The sequence below is a fragment of the Arachis ipaensis genome, chromosome B03 (assembly GCF_000816755.2).
Source record: "Arachis ipaensis cultivar K30076 chromosome B03, Araip1.1, whole genome shotgun sequence".
Lineage (NCBI taxonomy): Eukaryota > Viridiplantae > Streptophyta > Magnoliopsida > Fabales > Fabaceae > Arachis > Arachis ipaensis.
The window spans coordinates 89,385,860-89,401,071 of record NC_029787.2 but is presented as its reverse complement, the minus strand read 5'-3'; positions in this window follow the sequence as shown (position 1 = coordinate 89,401,071).

The following is a 15,212-nucleotide window of genomic DNA, read 5'->3' as shown; positions in this document are numbered from 1 at the left end:
CTTTTAATTGTTCTAGCAATCTAGCTTATCTATTTTCCTTGTTGATTACTTTATTTTCCCCATTTAGTTTATGAATTCTCATGTTAGATTTGATTTCTCTTTTAATGCAATTTGAGGTATTTCATGTTTATTGCTTCTTCCTTTATTTGTTATCATTGATGCTTGCAATTGTTGGTTTTAGATTTTACATTCTATTGTTTTTCTATCCTTTTACTTTGCACCTATCAAGTGTTTGATGAAATGTTTGGTTGGATTTTAAACTAGCTTTTTATGTTCTTAGCTAAGATTGAGTAATTAAAGACTTTTGAATTGTCAAAGTCTCTTGTTGATTGACAATTGAAAGTTGCTAGTTGACTTGAATTCCACGAACTCTAGTCTTTCCTTAGGAGTTGACTAGGACTTGAGGGTTCATGTTGATTCTCTCGCTTGACTTACCTTCAATAGTTAGAGGTTAACTAAGTGAGTGCAATTTACAATTACCATCATAAGTTTCTTGGGGTTTGTTACTTGTGACAACCAAAAGTTTGTATGAGAGGATTGTTTGTTGGTTTAGAAACTATACTTGCAACGAGATTTCATTTGTGAAATTCTAACCCGTCAAAAATTCGTTCATCAAAATGGCGCCATTGCCGGGAAATTACAAATGTGTGCCTTATTATTGGTTATTGTGAATATTGTGAATAATTTTGCTTTTCTGTTTCTTTGTTAGTGTTTCTAGTTTTAGGAGTTTATTTTCATTAATCCTTATTAGTTTTTGTTTTTATTTGTTACTATGAATTCTCAACCCTTTTGCTATGAGTTTGGTTCAAATTATGTTGTAGGGAATGGAAGCTATAATGAGAATATACATCAAGGTTGGAACAATTAGAGATGGGAGGAGCCACAAGGATTTGATCAACCCTTTCGGCAACAACCTCCTCCAATTTGCCATAAGCAACAACCATTCTATGATGCACCCCAAGACAATGGTTATGGTGGACCTTTTCGTGACAATCAACCTCCACCAAATTACTATGAGCAAGAGCCATTCCAAGGTGCGTACCAAGACAATGGATATGGTGGACCCCTGGTGTATGAAATTGTGATCTCTAAAATGGCGCCAACAACTTGGTACGCACGAATGTAATCTCAACTCTTTGTCACAACTCTGCACAACTAACCAGGAAGTGCACTGGGTCGTCCAAGTAATAAACCTTACGTGAGTAAGGGTCGATCCCATGGAGATTGTTGGCTTGAAGCAAGCTATGGTTATCTTGTAAATCTCAGTCAGGCAGATTCAAATAGTTATGGAGAATTGATAATTAGAATATGAATAAAATATAAAATAAGATAGAGATACTTATGTAATTCATTAGTGAGAATTTCAGATAAGCGTATGAAGATGCTTTGTTCCTCCTGAACTTCTGCTTTCCTATTGTCTTCATCCAATCATTCATACTCCTTTCCATGGCAAGCTGTATGTTGGGTATCACCGTTGTCAATGGCTACCTCCCGTCCTCTCAGTGAAAATTGTCCAAATGCGCTATCACCACACAGCTAATTAGCTGTTGGTTCTCGATCATGTTGGAATAGGATCCATTGATCCTTTTGCGTCTGTCACTACGCCCAACACTCGCGAGTTTGAAGCTCGTCACAGTCATCCCTTCCCAGATCCTACTCGGAATACCACAAACAAGGTTTATACTTTTCGGATCTCAAGAATGGCCGCCAATAATTCTAGCCTATGCCACGAAGGTTTTAATCTTAGATTAGAAACCCAAGAGATACACATTCAAGCTTGTTTACATGTAGAACGGAAGTGGTTGTCAGGCACGCGTTCATAGGTGAGAATGGTGATGAGTGTCACATAATCATCACATTCATCATGTTCTTGTGTGCGAATGAATATCTTAGAACAAGAATACGCTTGAGTTGAATAGAAAAATAATAGTACTTCACATTAATTCATGAAGAACAGCAGAGCTCCACACCTTAATCTATGGGGTGTAGAAACTCCACCGTGAAAAATACATAAGTGAAAGAAGGTCTAGGCATGGCCGAATGGCCAGCCTCCCAAAGAGGGTACAATCATCAAAACATGATTAAAAGATTGATTGAAAGATTAAAATACAATAGCGAAAGCTCCTATTTATAGAGAACTAGTAGCTTAGGGTTTATAGAAATGAGTAAATGATGCAGAAATCCACTTCCGGGGCCCACTTGGTATGTGCTTGAGCTGAGCATTGAAGCTTCCACATGTAGAGACTTCTCTTGGAGTTAAACGCCAGCTTTTGTGCCAGTTTGGGCGTTTAACTCCAGCTTTTATGCCAGTTCTGGCATTTTGACGCCAGAATTTTTATGCTAACTTGGAACGCCGGTTTGGGCCATCAAATCGCGGGCAAAGTATGAACTATTATATATTGCTAGAAATCCCAGGATGTCTACTTTCCAACGTAATTGAGAGTGCGCCAATTGGGTATCTGTAGCTCCAGAAAATCCACTTCGAGTGCAGGGAGGTCAAAATCAAACAGCATCTGCAGTCCTTTTTCAGCCTCTGAATCAGATTTTTGCTCGGTCCCTCAATTTCAGCCAGAAAATACCTGAAATCATATAAAAACACATAAACTCATAGTAAAGTCTAGAAATATGAATTTTGAATAAAAACTAATAAAAATATACTAAAAAGTAATTAAAACATACTAAAACTACCTAAAAACAATGCCAAAAAGCGTATAAATTATCCGCTCATCACAACACCAAACTTAAATTGTTGCTTATCCCCAAGCAATTGAAAATCAAATAGGATAAAAAGAAGAGAATATACTATAAATTCCGAAATATCAATGAAACTTAGCTCCAATTAGATGAGCGAGGCTAGTAGCTTTTTGCCTCTGAACAGTTTTGGCATCTCACTTTATCCTTTGAAGTTTAGAATGATTGGCATCTATAGGAACTCAGAATTTAGATACTGTTATTGATTCTCCTAGTTCAGTATGTTGATTCTTGAACACAGCTACTTTATGAGTCTTGGCCGTGGCCCTAAGCACTTTGTTTTCCAGTATTACCACTGGATACATAAATGCCACAGACACATAACTGGGTGAACCTTTTCAGATTGTGACTCAGCTTTGCTAGAGTCCTCAATTAGAGGTGTCAAGAGCTCTTAAGCACACTCTTTTTGCTTTGGACCATGACTTTAACCACCCAGTCTCAAGCTTTTCACTTTACACCTTCACGCCACAAGCACATGGTTAGGGACAGCTTGGTTTAGCCGCTTTGGCCAGGATTTTATTCCTGTGGGCCCTCCTATCCATCAATGCCCAAAGCCTTGGATCCTTTTTCTATCCTTGCCTTTTGGTTTAAAGGGTTACTGGCTTTTTCTGCTTGCTTTTTCTTTTTCTTTTTTTTCTTTTATTTTTTTGCCATTTTTTTCGCAAGCTTTTGTATTCACTGCTTTTTCTTGCTTCAAGAATCAATTTTATGATTTTTCAGATCATCAATAACATTTCTCCTTTTTCATTATTCTTTCAAGAGCCAACAATTTTAACATTCATAAACAACACATTCAAAAGACATATGCATTGTTCAAGCATTCATTCAGAAAACAAAAAGTATTGTCACCACATCAAAATAATTAGACTAATTTCAAGGATGAATTCGAAATCATGTACTTCTTGTTCTTTTGTAATTAAAACATTTTTTCATTTAAGAAAGGTGATGGATTCATAGGACATTCATAGCTTTAAGGCATAGACACTTAGACACTAGTGATCATGTAATAAGACACAAACATAAATAAAACATAAAGCATAATTTTTAAAAAACAGAAAAATAAGAACAAGGAAATTAAAGAACGGGTCCACCTTAGTGATGGCGGCTTGTTCTTCCTCTTGAAGATCTTATGGAGTATTTGAGCTCCTCAATGTCTCTTCCTTGCCTTTGTTGCTCCTCCCTCATGACTCTTTGGTCTTCTCTAATTTCGTGGAGGAGGATGGAATGCTCTTGGTCCTCCACCCTTAGTTGTCCCATATTGGAACTTAATTCTCCTAGGGAAGTGTTGATTTGCTCCCAATAGTTTTGTGGAGAAAAATGCATCCCTTGAGGCATCTCAGGGATTTCATGATGAGGAATTTCCTCATGCTCTTGTCCATAAGTGGGATCTCTTGTTTGCTCCATCCTTTTCTTAGTGATGGGCTTGTCCTCATCAATAAGGATGTCTTCCTCTATGTTAATTCCAGCTGAATTGTAGAGGTGACAAATGAGATGAGGGAAGGCTAACCTTGCCAAAGTAGAGGACTTGTCCGCCACATTGTAGAGTTCTAGGGATATAACATCATGAACTTCTACTTCCTCTCCAATCATGATGCTATGGATCATGATAGCCCGTTCTATAGTAACTTCAGACCGGTTGCTAGTGGGAATGATTGAGCGTTGGTTAAACTCCAACCATCCCCTAGCCAAGGGCTTGAGGTCATGCCTTCTTAGTTGAACTGGCTTCCCTCTTGAATCTCTCTTCCATTGAGTGCCCTCTTCACAAATGTCTATGAGGACTTGGTCCAACCTTTGATCAAAGTTGACCCTTCTAGTGTAAGGGCGTGCATCTCCTTGCATCATGGGCAAGTTGAATGCCAACCTTACGTTTTCCTAACTGAAATCTAAGCATTTCCCCCGGACCATTGTAAGCCAGTTCTTTGGGTCCGGGTTCACACTTTGATCATGGTTCTTGGTGATCCATGCATTGGCATAGAACTCTTGAACCATTAAGATCCCGACTTGTTGAATGGAGTTGGTGAGAATTTCCCAACCTTTTCTTCGAATCTCATGTCGGATCTCCGGATATTCACCCTTTTTGAGCTTGAAAGGGACTTCGGGGATCACCTTCTTCTTGGCCACAACTTCATAGAAGTGGTCTTGATGCACCCTTGAGATGAATTTCTCCATCTCCCATGACTCGGAGGTGGAAGCTTTTGCCTTCCCTTTCCTCTTTCTAGAGGTTTCTCTGGCCTTTGGTTCCATAAATGGTTATGGAAAAATAAAAAGCAATGCTTTTACCACACCAAACTTAGAAGGTTTGCTTGTCCTCGAGTAAAAGAAGAAAGAAGATAGTAGAAGAAGAGGAAATAGAGGAGATGGAGTGGGGGTTTAGTGGTTCGGCCAAGGGGGTGAGTAGTGTGTATGATGTGTGAAAATGAAGGAGTGAAGATTGGTTTATATAGGGGTGGAGAGAGGGGTAGGGTTCGGCTATGTATGGGTGGGTTTGGGAGGGAAAGTGGTTTGAATTTGAATGGTGAGGTAGGTGGGGTTTTATGATGGATGGATGTGGATTGGTGAAGAGATTATGGATAAGAGGGTAGGATTTGATAGGTGAGGGATTTTTGGGGAAGAGGTATTGAGGTGATTGGTGAAGGGTATTTGGGGAAGGGTGTTTTGGGAAGGTGTGAAGAAGAGAGAAAGATAAGGTAGGTGGGGATCCTGTGGGGTCTACAGATCCTAAGGTGTCAAGGATTTCTCATCCATGCACCATGTTGGCGTGTAAACGCCCCCTTGATTGCCAATCCTGGAGTTGAACGCCAGGTTGCTGCCCATTTCTGGCGTTTAACGCCAGCTTTTCTCCCCTTTCTGGCATTTAAACGCCAGCTCTGTGCTCCTTTCTGGAGTTAAACACCCAGAATGGTGCTAGACTGGGTGTTTAACGCCCATTCTGCTACCCTTACTGGCGTTTAAACGCTAGTAAGCTTCTCCTCCAGAGTGTGCTATTTTTAATACTATTTTTCATTCTATTTTTTCTTTTTCAGTTGTTTTTGTGACTTCACATGATCATCAATCTACAGAAAATATAAAACAACAATGGAAAATAAATAGATATAATAAAATTAGGTTTCCTCCCAACAAGCGCTTCTTTAATGTCAATAGCTTGACAGTGGGCTCTCATGGAGCCTCACAGATACTCAGAGCATGATGATGGCCTCCCAACACCAAACTTAGATTTTGAATGTGGGGGCTCTATTTGACTCTGCATTGAGAGAAGCTTTTCATGCTTCCTCTCCATGACTACAGAGGAAGATCCTTGAGCTTTGAACACAAGGGAGTCCTCATTCACTTCAAGGACCAATTCTCCTCTGTCAACATCAATCACAGCTTTTGCTGTAGCTAGGAAGGGTCTACCAAGGATGACGGATTCATCCATACACTTCCCAGTGTCTAGAATTATGAAATCAGCAGGGATGTAGTGGCCTTCAACCTTTACCAAGACATCCTCTACAAGTCCATAAGCCTGTTTCCTTGAATTGTCTGCCATCTCTAGTGAGATTCTTGCAGCTTGTACCTCAAGGATCCTTAGCTTCTTCATTACAGAGAGTGGCATGAGATTTATACTTGACCCTAGGTCACACAGAGCCTTTTCAAAGGTTATGGTGCCTATGGTACAAGGTATTGAGAATTTTCCAGGATTCTATCTCTTCTGAGGTAATTTCTGCCTATTCAAGTCATCCAGTTCCTTGGTGAACAAGGGGGGTTCATCCTCCCAAGTCTCATTACCAAATAACTTGGCATTTAGCTTCATGATTGCTCTAAGTTACTTAGCAACTTGCTCTTCAGTAACATCTTCATCCTCTTCAGAGGAAGAATACTCATCAGAGCTGATGAATGGCAGAAGTAAATTCAATGGAATCTCTATGGTCTCATTGTGAGTCTCAGATTCCCATGGTTCCTCATTAGGGAACTCTTTGGAGGCCAGTGGATGTCCATTGAGGTCTTCCTCAGTGTAAATCACTGCCTTTCCCTCCTCTATGCATTCGGCCATGTGGGACGTGTTTATGGCCTTGCATTCTTGATTCCAGAGCATTTTGGCCAGTTTCACTGACCTTTTCTTTACTGTTTCAGGGTAGTTTCATGCATTTTCTTAGTTAATAAGCAAGTTTTGGGTAGATAATCACTTACATCTTGATTCAAGCAAACATTGTGAATTTCATGTGATTTTATGAGAATTATAAATGAATTGAATGACAAATTGGATAATGCATGTCTCACAACTTGGATTAGAGCTTTGATACACTTTATTTGCTTGGTTTCAGGACAAAGGAAGCAAGGAAGAGCCACATTAGCAGCCACGTTAATCTAATTAATGTGACCACTAACGTGGAATGGAAATAAACTTGCAACGTTAATGAGAAAAGTGATCGCCAATAACGCCTTCGAAACCATTATGGCCCACGTTAATTGCCACGTTAACTACATTAACGTGGTAGTTAACGTGGAGAGAAAGGGAGCTCCAACGTTAGTGGTAAAAGTGAATACCACTAACGCTCCAAATTGGCAATTGGCCACGTTAAGAGTCACGTTAACTCAGTTAACGTGAACTCTAACATGGAAAAGGAAGATAATGCCAACGTTAGTGACATTCACCTTTGTCACTAACTTTGGACTAAGCCCAATTGGCCACGTTAAGAGTCATGTTAACTACATTAACGTGAACTCTAATGTGGGAGGAGCAAGGAATCGCCAATGTTAGTGACACTCACCTTTGTCACTAATGTTGGACCAAGCCACTATGAGCCACGTTGGCTGCCACGTTAATTGCATTAACGTGAAAGCTAACATGGAGGCAGGAATGATGAACCAACGTTAGTGACACTTACCTTTGTCACTAACATTGGATATGGCTATCACCACAACGTTAGTGGCCACGTTAAGACAATTAACGTGAGGCACTAACGTAAGAAGGGGCGTTTGGAGCGTTAGTGACAAAGGTAAGTGTCACTAATGCTCTCGAGGCTAAGGCATGCCCATGTTAAGAGCCACGTTAGTTATACTAACGTGGACTCTAACGTGAGAAAAGGGGGGCTAAGAGCAACGTTATTGGCAAAGGTAAACGCCAATAACGCTTGCGATGGACTAAGAGGCAACGTTAGTGGTCACGTTAGTGCCACTAACATTGAAGTTAACGTGAACCATCTTGGGCTAGGAACGTTAGTGAAAAAGGTGATCGTCACTAACGTTCTCGAACCCACATTTTCACTTAACGTTAACGCCATTAACGTCCTAGCTAAAGTCCATGCTTACTTCACACTTTCTCTGCAAGTAAAGCTGAGCCCACTGAAGATTCGAAACTGCTTCAAACTCAAGATCCAAAGGCCCATATCCAAAGACTTGAAGAGCCAACTAGAAGATCAGAAGAGTAGTATATATAGGAGTAATTTTGAACTAGAGAGAGAGCTTTTGGGGGGGGGGCATTGGGAGAACTACTCTTTGTATAATTTTACTTTCTCTGCAACTTCTAATTTTACTTTCAGATTGTATTCTCCATCTTTGCTTTCCATTCCCAGAGCTATGAACAACTAAACCCCTTTCATTGGGTTAGGGAGCTCTGTTGTAATTTGATGGATCAATAATAGTTTTCATTATTCTTCTTCTTTCTTTTCTCTTGATTTTACTAGAAAGCTTTCAATCTTCATCCAATTGGGTAGTTGTCTTGGAAAAGAAGCTATTCATACTTGGATCTCTTCGGAACCTTGGAAGAGAAATGAAGAGATCATGCTAGAAATGCTTTCTCATGTTGGACCAAATTAGGGTTTGGATGGATATAGTGACATATAATCCTACCAACACTTTGATTTGGGAATACATGTGGTATAATCAGTGACCACTCTTCATCTCTTCTCATGAGCAATTAGACCAAGGAATTGGCTATTGATCAAGATTTGAGAGATTGAATTAACAAGGAATTGGAATTCAATCACTTAAGATTGCCAAGGAGATCAATGAATGCATTGATTGAGGAAGAGATGAAGATGAACTTGATTTGGAGAATACAACATCTCCTGAGCCCAATGAATCCCCCATTTCTAATCTTACCCATTCTCTTTACTTTCTGCCATTTACTTTTATGTTCATTTCCCCAAATCCCCGTTTAAGATTCTGCAATTTACTTTCCGCCATTTACATTTTACTCTTTAATTCCAGCATTTACACTTTCTATTATTTACTTTTCTGCCATTTAATTTCCTGCAATTCTCAAATCAAATTCTGCTTAGCTCAACTAGAACATTCCTCCAATTAAAGTTGCTTGACCAATCAATCCCTGTGGGATTCGACCTCACTCTATTGTGAGTTTTTACTTGATGACAATTCGGTATACTTGTCGAGGGAAAAATTGTTGAGAGACAAGTTTCCGTGCATCAAGTTTATGGCGCCGTTGCCGGGGATTGATTTTGTATCAACAATGATTAAATTGGTGGATAACTAGATTGAGCATTTTTCTTTTGTTTGATTTAAATTCTGTTTGAGTAATTTACTTTTAGTTTTAGTTATTTCCTTCCCTTTACCCCTACCCGTTAGTGGTGTTCTCGTAGTTGTTACAATTCAGTTCACTTACCCACTAACTGTTTGATATATTGCATCACTCACACTAACAGCATTTTTTTTGACAAAGAATACTCTCTATCTTCCTGTTGCTTTGGCCTTGTTGGTTGTATGACAGGTAGAAGAAGTGGGGCTTCAACTTCTTTTGATTCTGAACCTGAGAGGACCTTCCTTAGATTAAAGAGGAAAGCAAGAGGAAAGAGAACTGTTGGTGCCGAAGAAGAGGAAGAGTACTTTGAACCAGACATGGATGAGAATATGGAGAAGCATCATGAAGAAGAGGCTCACAACCATGGCAGAGAAGGTCCAGCAAATCATGCTGGGCAAGAGAGAAGAGTTCTGGGCTCTTATATCAATCCAAACCCAGAAAACTGTGGAAGTAGCATTCAAAAGCCAATCATACATGCCAATAACTTCGAACTAAAGCCACAGCTCATCACCCTTGTTCAGAACAACTGTTCATTCGGAGGAAGTGTCCAAGAAGACCCCAATCAACATCTAACCACACTCCTGAGGATATGTGATACTGTGAAGTCTAATGGTGTTCATCCCGACACCTATAGACTGCTTTTGTTTCCCTTCTCACTCAAGGACAAAGCATCCAAATGGCTGGAATCCTTCCCGAAGGAGAGTTTAACAACCTAGGAAGATGTGGTGAACAAATTCTTGGCGAGATTCTATCCTCCTCAACGGATCAACAGGTTGAGAGCCGAGGTACAGACCTTCAGGCAACAAGATGGTGAGACTCTATATGAAGCATGGGAGAGGTTTAAGGACTTGACAAGAAGGTGCCCACCAGATATATTCAATGAATGGGTGCAGTTACACATCTTCTATGAGGGTCTTTCTTACGAATCAAAGAAGGCAGTAGACCACTCATCTGGGGAATCTCTGAACAAGAAGAAGACCATTGAAGAAGGCATAGATGTCATTAAGACTGTAGCCGAGAATGACTACTTCTATGCTTCTGAAAGAGGCAACACTAGAGGAGTAACAGAGCTAAATAATGTGGATGTACTGCTGGCCCAGAACAAGCTGATTACCAAGCAGCTGGCTGACCTTACCAAGAAGATGGAGAGGAACCAAGTAGCAGCAATTACCACCTCATCAGCAACTCAAGAAGGAGTAAATACAGAGGTAGAGGGTGATCAGGAACAAATTAACTACATTGGAAACTCACCTAGGCAGATCCATGATCCATATTCCAAAACTTATAATCCTGGTTGGAGGAACCACCCAAACTTTGGGTGGGGAAATCAACAAGATCAAGGCCAAGATTAGAGACGTCACAACCCTTACAACAATGCAGCTCACCAACATTCCACACAGAGATCATATCAGCACCCACCTAACAACACACCTCAACATCCATACCAGAGCCAAAATGGCCCTTCTCATCACTCCAACTCCAACTCATCAACATCTGAGGATAGACTCTCAAGGATTGAGACCTTACTTGAAGGCATATGTAAGGAACTCCAAGAGAATAAGGTGTTCAAGGAGGAGGTGCGAGCTAATCTCAAAAACCAGGGAGACACCATTTAGAGGCTAGAATTTCAAGTGGGATACCTTTCTGAGAAGATTCCCAAACCCACTGACAGCTTCCCAAGTGACACAGAGAAAAACCCGAGAGGTGAAGCAAAGAAAGTAAGATGGGAAGACTGCAAGATGGTCACCACAAGTGATAAGGGGACTGAGGAAGAGCCGAACAAACCATTAGAACAACCTGGAGGTACCTCAGCAAAGAAACAAGAAGAGGGTCACCAAGAAACCAAAATTACACAGAAGGAGATGCTGAAACTCTATGCACCTTTTCCCCAAAAACTCAAGGGTGGTGTAGAAAAGAGAATATACTCAAAATTCCTAGGTATGTTTGCATCTCTCCATGTGAACATACCATTCATGAAGGCTCTCCAATAAATGCCCTCATACATTAAGTATATGAAAGAGCTGCTGACTAGGAAAGGCTCACTCAAAGGAGGGCAAACAATAGTGATGAATAAGGAGTGCAGTGCTCTCATTCAACTAGAGTTGCCTACAAAAAGGAAGGACCGAGGGAGTTTTCATATCCCCTGTGCCATAGGAGAAACAATGTTTGACAAAGGACTCTGTGACATGGGAGCAAGCATCAACTTAATGCCTTTATCCCTTATGAAGAAGCTGCAAATCAATGAGCTAATGTCCATAGACGTAGTCATCAGGCTGGCTGACAAAACTCAAAAACAAGCAGTAGGAGTGGTTGAAAACACGTTGGTAAAGGTTGGGAACTACTTCTTTCCTACAGACTTTGTCATATTGGAAATGGAAGAGAGTCACCTTCACCCAATCATATTGGGAAGACCATTCCTAGCTATAGCCAGAGCGCTCATAGATGTAGAGCGGGGAGAGCTAATACTGAGGATACATGACGAACAACTCGCATTCAATATCTTCAAACCCTCACAAGAAGTAGATCAGAAAAGCAAGGAACCAAGGGGAGAGCACGACAAAGCACTGGTGGAAGAAACAAGCACTGAAGCACAAGCTGTACACCTGGGAATCCCTTTGGTTGATGAACAAGACAGTCAGCAGTTGTCACAGCAAAAGGAAAACCAGGAGGAACCTAAACCACCAGAGTCATATGAGACCAGTAACAAAAATTCCTTGGAAAAAGAGGCCACAAAGAGTAGGACAACATCAAAAGAAACAAAGAAGAAGGCACCAAGGAGATGGAGGAACAAGAAGATCCCTATAGAGAATTTCTCTCAAGGGGATAAAGTGATCTCAGCTTATTTCCTAGATATCCCACCTCATCTTCCCACCATCCCATCTTAGCTACCTAAAGTTTTCACCATCAACAGGATTCTCTCCTTAGAACATGTGGAGATCCTTGATGAAGCCAATGGAGATAGATTTACTGCGAGGGGAGACGATTTGAAGCATTACCGACCACCCTGACAAAGTCAGAACGTCAAGCTAGTGACGCTAAAGAAGTGCTTCATGGGAGGCAACCCATGTTTTATATGCTTTTAGAGTAGTTAATAATACAAGGTTCATGAATTCCAAATCAACTTTGACATATACTTAAATGAATCCTTTTATGCAACCTATAGTGAAGAACAAGTTTGGTGTTCAAGGCACACTAAGGGAACATGAATGCAATATATATCATGTCACTCTTAGAACCTTGAACAATTCTTCTTACACCATATGGCCACAAACTAAGTTTGGTGTCACCAATGTTGCATACATGGACAATTAAATAGTCAGTTGGTTTGCAGTCATGAATAGCACTTAATTAGTTAGAAACAAAAACTTTAAAAAGTAGTTACCCCATTTTGTTTTAAATTTTGCCGCCACTATCCACAAATTTATTAATCACATTCCTTTTATTTTGTAGGAAAATTGATGGGACAATTGAAAGAGGAAGGGTTCGGCCACTTCAAAAGGAGAGGATTATACACGTGTTTTCAAGGGGAATGCATTGGAAAATATTGCCATGCAACATTGGAAGAATGACACGCTTGGAAACTGAACCAACCCCCTTCATAAAGTTAATGATCCTTGTGCTTATCCCATACTAAACCCCATCCGTTCATCATACACCCACTCCATCAATCCACACCTTTTATTCACTCACCACTTCCCTATATAAGTGGTTCTTATTCCATACTCCCTTTCACATTCCAAATTTCATCCTTTACACTTCCCACTCTCGGCACCCAACTCCCTTTTTACCCATCAAAGACACACTCCCCACCTTCACATATCAACGCCTACTCATGGCGTTATCAAGCTCCAAGAGGCAAAAGAGGAAGGAACCGGTGGAAAGCATCCCTTTCGATGAAGGGAAATTCAAAGCTGCATTCCATGAACTCGAATTCAAACGGATAAAGCTCAAAAAGATATTGCCTAAGTTAACATTCCAGTTCAACGAAGATGAGTGCCCACAGATTCGAGAGAAGATTGAACAAAGGGGCTGGCAAAGGCTCACGAACCCAGAAGCAAGGATAAATGCAAACCTCATCAAAGAGTTCTATGCAAATGTGGTCAGAGAGGATAAAATCAAGGCCCCCACCTTCAAAAGTTATGTGAGAGGAGCAGAGGTGGACTTCAGCTCCAATGCCATAACAAGGACTCTTCAGCTAAAATCGCCACATTTTGATGAGCCCAGTTATCATGTAAGAATAAGTAATGGCCCCGACAATGATGAACTTAAAGAAATTGTGAATGATATGTGTGTTATAGGATCTGACTGGGAAAGGTATTCGGATAGGAGACCTCGGTTCATCAGGAGAGGAGACCTCATCCCGGAAGCCAAGGGATGGTTTGAGCTCATGAGGAGATCTATCCTCCCAGCCGCGAACAATTCTGAGGTTAACACTACTCGAGCTACTATGGTACATTGCTTAATAAAGGGTGGAGGCATCAATGTGCACGAGATTATAGCTGAGGGGATTCAAGAGTCAGCCGAGAAGAATGTTCCAGGTGCTAGACTTTGGTACCCCAGCACCATCCTTAGACTGTGTACAAAAGCCAAGGTAGTCTTCAAGGACAGCAATCCAAGTTGGGTAAACCCTGGAAGGTCAGTCACGCTACGCGTATAACTTATGTGGCACCCGCCCAACAACAAAGAAGGCCTCAAATAGGGAAAAGAACATCACAAGAGGGACCTCCCCGAGAAGAATCTCATCAAGAAGAATACCAGCAAGAAGAGTACTATGATCCAACCAACATAAACTTGAATCACATTCACGGAGCCATTGAGGAGCTAGCAAGGAGTTATATGGAGGGACAAGAACAACAACTGCACATTCAAGCCCAAAGGATGGATCGTCAAGAAGAACTGCTCTCTAATTGGATGGGTCAGCAGAGGGAGTGGCAGAAGCAACAAATAGAGCAGCAACAGGAACAATACTCCTAGCTCACTCAAGCCATCAATCAAGTGACTGAAAGACAAGAGCGTCAAGACAAACGCCTTCAAGAACTCAACCAATGTCAGCTAGCTCGAACAAAAGCATTCAATGAGTTCAGCATGCTCAATGAGGGACGACAACTACATAGGGAAGAGTTCAACATAAACACTCAAGCCAAGTTGAACTATATGTCTGGGCATATGCATATTTTGCACTCTACAATCCCAAGGTATGATACAGTCCAAAAATATCTAACAGAACAAGAGGAAAGGAAGGTGAAACAGCAGAAGGAAACATTGAAAAAGAAGATGGAAGATGCTGGCTTCTGGAAAAAGTTGATTGGAAAAAGCAAGGGAAGTGGGGGTTCAAGCACTCAAGAAAGACACAAAGAAGAAAACAAGAGGGAGAGCATGAGCACTCCCATGAGTAAAAGGTGGTGGAGTTCCCTCTTTGTTCCATCTTTTTCAAGTTTTAAATAAGGAAAATCATGTATGAAATAGAACATGCTTCCATGGTAATTTTGGATTTTAAATTCTGCCTTTAAGTTTTTACTGCTTAGGTCTATGCTAGCTGTGCCAAATGATCTGCTGCATTTTCACCTTGCTTACTTGTATGGTTGTCTTTTGAAGTCAAATAAAAAGAGATGTTATGAAAGACTAGAGTGATGTTCAATTTGTGGATTAAAATTCTTAAGCTTGTGGTGTAGTAATTACCTAGCTAAGTTGGTTCACCAACAAGGTAGGGAGGAAACTATCTGTCCTAAATCATATGCTTGAAGCACACCCCATGAGACTAGCTACATAATAAGATCCTAATAAGAAAAGGGGAAAGAAAAATGAAAGTTGATAAATAAAGAAAAAGAGTAAGAAATAAGGCTAGGCACCAAGGGTTGAATCTTAAGGCATGTGTCTGTGGTGCTCCTGTGCAAAGGATATACTTGGATGAATAAGCTCTCAGGGGTGCCTTATCACTTGGTAA